This window comes from Lygodium microphyllum, chromosome 20 (assembly GCF_053477565.2).
Source record: "Lygodium microphyllum isolate KBCC chromosome 20, Lygodium_microphyllum_v1.1.10, whole genome shotgun sequence".
Classification (NCBI taxonomy): Eukaryota; Viridiplantae; Streptophyta; class Polypodiopsida; order Schizaeales; family Lygodiaceae; genus Lygodium; species Lygodium microphyllum.
Genome location: NC_141154.1, coordinates 89,240,225 through 89,249,376, shown reverse-complemented (window position 1 = coordinate 89,249,376; position 9,152 = coordinate 89,240,225).

Sequence of the window (9,152 nt, the reverse complement as noted above, 5' to 3'; positions counted from 1 at the left end):
GACCAAAGAAAGCAAAGAAGTACACCATCTTTGAATGGAAAATACATCACATAGTATTCATCTTCAATATCTTCATAGTCTTCTCTCTCAATCTCTCATATACAATCACTCTGTTTTAGTAAAATTGGCTATCTCTGACTCTCTCTCTCACACACCATCAATAATACATCATATCCTCACTACAATCTCTCAAAATTACTCTCAATAATCACTCTTAGGTCGTGGATACCCCTCCCAAGAGGTATGTCTGATATGAAAGGTCACCAGAGCCACTACAGTGTCTCTTCATAGCTCACTACTGTCACTTCACTCTAGTCTTCACTTGAGTCTTCAGCAGCTACTTCTTCCACTTCCTCCAGCTCTTTTGCACTTGTATTCACCTCTTTCCAAGGCTAGAAAACTTTCCTCAAAATCACACATACATTCCACAGAACACTTACAGAACAGTCTACATAACAGTACCAGAACAGTTACAGTACAGAAGTAGAACAGAAGCAGAACAGAACAGAAGCTCTACAGAAGACCTACAGAAGGTTACAGAAGGTCATCAAAACCTCATAACTCACTCTCAAACCATTTCAAACTCTCACAAACCATTCACTAAACTTTCGCAATATCTCATTCTTCATCAATCAATACTCCATCCCTCCTTACAGAAGACAATCAGAACAAAACAGACCAAAACAGAACAAAACAGAAGGTATACAGAACCTATCAGAACCTATCAGAACATCACAGAACCATCAACAAACATCATGATCTTCCAAAACACAATCAATATCATCCAAAACACTCTCAAACCACTTCCTAATCAATCAATCATCCCATAAAATCAACCATTCAGCTCTCAAAAACAACAAAAATCAGCCAAAAAACAAGTCATTTCAACACTCAACACTAACTTAGGAACAAAGATTATTCATCTGCATTTCATCCTGAAACAAACGGTCAAACAAAAGCTACTAACAGTACTATTTTAGATCTTTTGCGTGCTTACACTATTTCAAAACCACGCACATGGGATACACATCTACATTTACTTCAATTTGCATATAACAATACACCACATATAGCTACAAAGAAAGCCCCATTTGAAGTTATTTATGGATATAGATTGCCTACACCTGTTGCATCATTATCAAACAAAATTCAAACTGTTGTTGATATTGCTAACATGCATGCCACTATTTTTGATTAAATTAAAGATATGATTGCCAAAGCCCAGCAATCATATACAAAACAAGCAAATAAGAAAAGACAGGCTATGAATTTTAAAGTTGATGATTATGTTTGGTTAAGAATAGAAAAACGTAGATTACAAAGTGTAGATAAACACCCAGTTGTGAAATTAGCACCTAGATTCTATGGACCATTCAAGATCATACACAAAATCAATGACAATGCATTTAAACTGGAACTACCACAACATTGGAAAATCCACAACACCTTTCATATTTGTTTATTACGACCCTTTAGAGGCCAATTACCTGTATACCCTCTCTATGAAAACCCACCTTTGCTAGATGAAGAGACTAAAATCCTTGAGCCTGAAACTATTATAGATACTGACTTTATGACCACTAGAACTGGCCGTAGATATTCTAGATATTTGGTCAAGTTTAAAAACCATCTTGTTGAAGAGGCCTAATGGATGCACGCTAGAGACTTAAATGCTTTCCCCACTCTATTAGCTCCACATTGAGCTAATAGCAATTGAGGACAATTGCTATCCCACTCCGGGGGTATGATGCCAGGAGGTATATTCCACGGTGGATTCCGTGCCACGGTGGATTCCGTGAGGTTTTACGGTGGATTCTGTAAACTTCTATTACCGGGGCTCATACACAAAGTGGATTCTTTGTGCGAGAAGTCGATGGGGAAGCCTATTCTTTTCAGGCGTTTTGTTAATTTTATGTGTACATGGGTGATTCCATAGCGGGTGATTCCGCAAAATACATATTTAAATTAATAAATGTTTATAAGTTTAAAGTACGCACTCGTGATAAATTAAGATTAGGATTGATTTCTAACCAATTTATTTATGTAGATGAAGAATGCTAGGTATTCACTTTTGTCGGTTTAATTGTATTATTTTACTAACAATTGTGAATGCTTCAGTTGATGTATAGAGATAGCAGCGGTGGCAGGGGAAAGCATTGGAGGATAGTGTGTATTCAAATTTATCGTCAATATTTTGATGGGCGTATACCTTAGGCATGGCGCCTATATTTTGTTGCGCTTATTTATCAAGGTGCTTGATATTTATTTATTATTTTTGTATGCGCATGGACACACGATTTAGATATTTGTATTTGGACATTGTATTTGGGTACGCCTGACTTCTTGGGTGACCATTAGCTTTAATTCTATTTGGCACAAAAGCAAACTCAAAAGCTAAAGCGTGCTATTTTGTAATTTGGGCTATTATTTGAGCTTGAAGATAATTAATATATGAAATATATGCTTTGTGGAGCACTCACACAAGGCATGGGGGGAGATTGCACCCAATTGGTCTCTTGTTCATGTCGTGCAAGCTTTCTACATTGATTTGTGTGCAAAAAGTAGAGTTCTTTTGTTCTTGGGGACCTTCTGACACTCACTACGCGCGCTTATGGCATCCGATTTGTGCACCAGAGGTTGGCAAGTATAGCTTGCAACATTATAATTATACATACATACACACATTCTCTCTCTCTCTCTCTCTCTCTCTCTCTCATCCTTTCTTTCTTTCTTTCCATCTCTCCTTTTCTATATTGATAGGCTCATATAGATGTTGAAGCACTCTCCTTATCTCTTTGAGCTTTCCCTCTAAAAGCATTTGATATGAGATATCTATGACCTTCTTCCTTCCTTTCTCCCTCCCCCTCTCTCCCCTTCTATCTCTTTCCCTCCCTTATCAAAGCATATGTGAGAACCCTATGAAAGCACCACAAATGACACACACATACATACACACTTCGATGTAGACTTGGGGTACACTCTCTTAGCTCCTCTTCCACGTTCTTCTTAGGATATAGCAATATCTTGTATACATATCCAATATTGTTACAAATTAGTGCAAGATGTTTTCATGTTTTTATGATAAGTGAACATCTACTAATGATATGTCTGTTTGGTCTTGTAGGCAAATCCCTCGGAATAATGGGACCCTCCACAAGCTCTCCATCATTGTATAGAGAGACTAAACTTTCATGTAGAAAAACAAAGAGAAAACATTGGATTTCTCAAAAGTATAAGCAAAGTGCCAATGATAAACTCTAGGATGGAATGCAATAATGGGGTGCTATGTGAATGAAAGAAACATAGAATATGTCAATCCACTGTACAAAACTTCAAGGAATTACCCATTAGAATAAATGCATATGCTAGATAGGAAATCTTTGATGAAATTCTTCAACAACCTTGCTTCTAGACTATGCAAAGTAACTTGAAAGAATTGGAAGCACTTATATTGAGAAAAACATACAAGGTTTTGAATCATGTGAAGACCCCAATATCTTTTTTGTGAAGAAATTGGCAATGTTGATGTTGATGAATAGAGATGGTGAGGGGGTCAAAGCATTGGCATTAGTGTACTGCAAACTATTAAGCTATGGAAATCCATAAAAGAAACCTATATATAGCCAAATGTCACTTGACAATGACAAGTGAAGCTAATGGTTTGTTCCCAGCATTTGCATGTCGTCATAGACAAGATGGACGAAGAGCCTACATCTCTCAAACTATCATGGACATAGTCTTTTGGTTTCAAATGGATGACACAAGGGCATCCCTAAGAAAAATCATGTTTTAGTGAAGACTTGCAAGATGTTCATATATCAAACATCTAGTCCACCTTCTAGAGAAGCCTCAAATTTTGATTTTTTTTGTACATACCACTACTTATCTTTATTATTTATTATTTGGAGGTTTGCTTGGGTGACTCTGGAAGCAAGGAGAGAGTCCTCAAGCCTACATAGCACAAGGCAGAGAGGTCAGGGACTTTTGTGAGTGGTAATCCTCTCTCTCTCTCTCTCTATATATATATATATATATATATATATATATATATATGAACATTCTCTCCATCACTAGCAATTTCTTGGTAATGGAAATCTTAGGCTTTGAACCACTTTTTTGTGTCTACAATATCCACTCCTCTCATAGACGGGGACTATGAAAGATTAGATATCTCTCATATCTCCAATGCCTTAGCTCCCAAAGAGAGAGAGAGAGAGAGAGAGAGAGAGAGCTCTATGAGAACGAGTAGGAGGTTCCATAGGTTAAGGTAGCATTGCTCTTCCCATTGGTAGAGGGCGAATCGCGCAACATCCCCTACTAGCCTTGGGTGTTTAAGGGGAATTTAAGGATAAGGAGGAAAAGAAAATGAACTCAAATTTACTAAACAATAGAAGGCAAGATCGGGTAGTCAAAAATGTTAAGAAGCTACAAGAATGGTAGTTACTAGTGGGTGTTCGCATTGGTACACTGCTAGCTACAATAGATGAGGAAGAAGTGGAGATAATGGTGGAGATGCAAGCATAGGTTGCTCCAAGCTCAAGCCCAAAGAAGGCTAGTGCTAACTTAAGCAGCTTGTAGATTTCATCAACCTTGTCTACACCTTGGGGCTAGTGGAGGTGCAAGCATAGGCCACTCCAAGCTCAAGTCCAAAGAAGGCTAGTGCTAGCTTAGGTAGCCTTTCAATTTTATCAACCTTGGCTACACGTTGGGGCATGGTCAGCCTGTACAATGGGCTATAGCCTTGAGGAGTTGCAAGGAGTTCAAGTAGGACATATGCTCGAAGCTAATACTGGCCAATAACAGCCATAGGATATGACAACATGAGGCTATTTGTTGTGTGGAAGACCTTAGAGAGAGTGTGAGAGAATATTTTACAAAAAAATATTAGAACATCATGTTACCCTCATGATGTCTTGTTTTCCCTATGAATAAATTTAATGTTAATATCTATTATATTTACATGTATATCAATATATGAACAAATGAATAAATAAAGTTTTTTGAACAAATTAAATATATGGACCCCTAGCTATTAGATCCCCAATGCAAATCACCAGCTTGGTGTTGTGCTTTGTATGGCCTAGGCACGGATGTTTGTATACACACACACACTCACACACACATACATATGTATGTTGTAATTATATATAGCATATACATGACTATGTGTACATATTAGTAGTACACATGTATATGCTTACATATATGTATACCAGTGAGACATGTGTCAACCTTTTACACCTCGTTGCAAAACCTCAGGGGGTTCTCCTAGGTGACACATGTCACCCTACCCCTTCTCTTTTCTCTCACGTAAAATATATCTTTATCTTCTTCTCTCACTTGAGCCACAAGACAAGCTCTCTCTCTCTCTCTCTCTCTCTCTCTCTCTCTCTCTCATGTTACTTGGTTGGGGTGTTCTGTACCACTTGTAGCCATGTTACAATGTTAAGAAGTTTTGAAACATTTCCCTATAGTAGTCTCCAACAATTCCAAATGTGATATTTGCTTTAGTATATCTTTGTTTTCTAAGCAATGATGTTTGTGAATGGTGAAATTGGGGGTGAAGCTCTAGCATGAGCATAACGAAGTTGGTAAGCTTGTGGGAATCTATGAAAGGAACCTATATACAGTCAAACATCACTTAGTAGTGGTAAGTGTAGGTAATGGTTTGCTACTTACATTTGAAAATATAGTATATTAGTGTGTAACAATCTATAATGTCATTTGGCTTCAATATTTCAAAATATTTCTAACACACTTGATCATCTTACTTATATGCCACTCCTTTCTATCTTTGAATCTGACTTTCATTTTATTGGAGCTACTTACAAGTGATTCTCTACAGTTCTTTTCTGTCTCTAAATGAGCGTTTTATTTTATATACAATTCTTCTATCTTTAAACCAATTTTTCATTTTGTTGGAGCTAGGTACAAGTGATTATTATAATTCATAGGTATTTTCCACCACTAACACTACTTTGCCATTACTAGAAAGTAGTACAAGACTAGTTATAAGTGATGCTTTACCACTTACAAGTGCAACACTACCAATCATGGGTTTTGTGTTTCAGTTATATTCACTTACAAGCAATTTTCAATAGTGCACTACCACTCAAAAGCAATGTGCCTCCCATTGGAAAAGGTATACTACTTCATGCAAGTAGTTGTTACTACTTACACATGGTGTACTACCACTTATAAGTTGTCCCCTCTACAACTTGCAACTAGAATGCTACCTTAGAAGTGGGGCACTACCCTTCATAAGTGATGTACCACTCCCCACAAGTACTCCAATAACACACAAAAGTTCTTCATAAAATTTTTGAATGTTTCTACCACTTACTAAGGGTCCAATACCACTCATAAATACTTCTTTAAAAACAATCTTAAATTGATCACCTATCACTTACAACTACTCATAAATTTACAAGTGGTAACCCAACACTTGCAACTAATCCCCTACCACTTACAACTAGTGGTCTCTCACAACTTGCAATTGGTCCCTTAAAATTTGCAATTAGTTTGCTAACACTTGCAACCAATCCCCGATTACTAAAAAATGGTCCTGTGTCATGTGTAATGCATCCCCTACCACTCGCAAGGGGTGTGCTTTAGTTCCCAAGCATTCCCATAAAACTTTTGACTGGAGTACTACCACTTCTACGTGGTGAGCTATCATTCCCAAGTGGTATGTTTTGCCTTACAAGTGGTCCCCTACCACTTAAAAGTGGTTTTAAGTGGTCTACTACCATTTACTAAAGATTAGTCATCATTTCAAGTACTCTAATAACACTTGCAAAATCTTTATGCCCCATCCAAGTATCTTTACCACTTACACATGGTGTCCTACCATTTGAAAGTAGTCCCCTACCATTTAGAAGTGGAGTTCTATCACTAGCAAGAAGCAACGAACCACTATTTCCAATTGGTTTGCCACCTTGCAAGTGGTCCTCTACCACTTGAAAGTAGTATTTATAACTTCAAGAGCACTAACAAAAGGCTAGTCACCACCAACCATTAGTAAGCTTTTGTAAGTGTTTGTTGGCCAAACTCATGTGCTTACAGATATACCTATTTATGCCAACCACTTGTTTGTAGAGGTTGATCCCTTGTTTGTGGCTACCACTTTCTCTTTTTTGTACTACCACAAAAAACCAATTGCAATAGGTAACTTACAAGTTAAAAGAGGTGAATTAACATTTTCAAGTGATGATCACTATGGCAAACCATTCAAAATGAATGTTTTTCTATAACTGGCTACCACCACTCATAAGTGGTTGCTTTTCACTTACAAGTAGTTTTCCACCACTTTAAGTACTAAGTCATAATATTTAGTGATTCTTCACCTCTTCCTAACAATTTCTTTCTCAACACTTGCAAGTGGTAGTAACCATTCAAAAGTCCTTGCTTTTTACTAAGGAGTGGGTTGCAACAACTTGTAATTGCTCTATTATATTATCATACCAATCCATCACATCTTTCCACTGATTAATGGGCACTTTCATATAGTTAAATAACCACTTCAAAACAAAATTCTACACTCTTTATTGACACTCGGTATTTAAGCACCATTGTAAAGTAGTCATTATGCAGTCTACCTAGTTGATAAACACTAAAAATTTGTATTCAACACCAAAATGTACTAATTCTTAAGTGCCCCACCAATGTCAAGTATTCACTCACCATTGTTTTTGAACATCATCCCCTACTATTCCTTGACCTTTTGGAAGTGTTGCATACCTCTTTATGCTATCAACATCATTTTCAAGTACTGTGATATTGCTTTTTTGTCACATCCCTCTCTTATGGTGCTAAACCATGTGGTAGTGGTATTGTAACACTTTTTAGTGGTGTTTCCTTACTTTGTATGTTGTGTTAGTTTACAAGGAAAACATTCCTAATGAATCTAGCTCTTAGAGGTGCATACCTCTTTTAATTGGTGATCTAGAATTATTACCAGTAGTACTAGTATATTGTAAGTTGAACTCTATATCTAATTCAAGGTAGAGTATACAAATATCCAGATTTCTCTGTATTTTTTTGAGTCTCTAAAAGTGTCCTTTATTTGAAAATTGAGGGATCATTACATGTGTTGATGTAGTATACATGTACAAAAGATTTTCCTTAAAGAGGTTGTAAATCACATGTGGACTCAAAGTTTTCATATCATGGTTCTTGTTTCACATGCAACTATTCTTTAGACACACTAAGCAAGTCACTATTTTAGCATTGGGTGCAATAAAGAAGATATGCACTTTTTAAATCTCAGACAACAAACAACATGACACTTTATTTATGAAGCATGGTTTTCTCTGTGCATAATGGTTTTCTCTTGCATGCTCTTACAAAGAACATGACACTTTATTTGCGAAACATGGTTTTCTCTTTACATGCTCAATGGTTGAGAGATTAAGGGCTCAGCTTTACAAAAAACTAGGTTTGGATAGATGGTGCAAGTCCAAATTTAAGCAAAGTTCCTACCTTGTTTTTATAATATTATTTGACTAATTTCTAATCAACACTCCTGATTATCTCAACTTCCTTAAGTTTCTTTCTTTGTTGCATAGAGGTTTCTTACAAAAATAGAAGTAAACTTTGATTTATAATAAACCTACAAAATTAATCATTCTCTATCAATAAAAAACATCCAATCAATTAAGAAGTTCCAAGCATGGACTAGGTACTATTGTGGGAGGGGCATTCCTATAGCTTAGGTACATTATTAAATTATTATTATCATTATTATGGTTTCTCAAAAAAACACAATATTCCTCGTTTCTATATGACTCCTTGAAGATCATGATTGTGATTATAATAAGAAGATTCAAATGGATATATGCTAGGTGGATTTGTGTGGCCAACGATGTGAAATTGATAGTTGGAGTAGCCCTAAGTTCCAATGGCAAATTCAAATAGAATGAAATAAGATGTTTGATATCTAGGGTGGCCAAGAGTCAAGTGGTGTTGAAAAAGGCCAAATATGTTATTATTTCACCACCTTAAGGGGAGGGGGATCTTAGAAAGATGTTGAACAAGTAAATCCCTCAACATTTTAGAGAGGGATGCAAGAACTTTGTGATGTCCATCAACAAGATTAGGATATAAGACATTAGATTTCCGATAGTAGATGGAACAACTTAATGGTTGGGAAT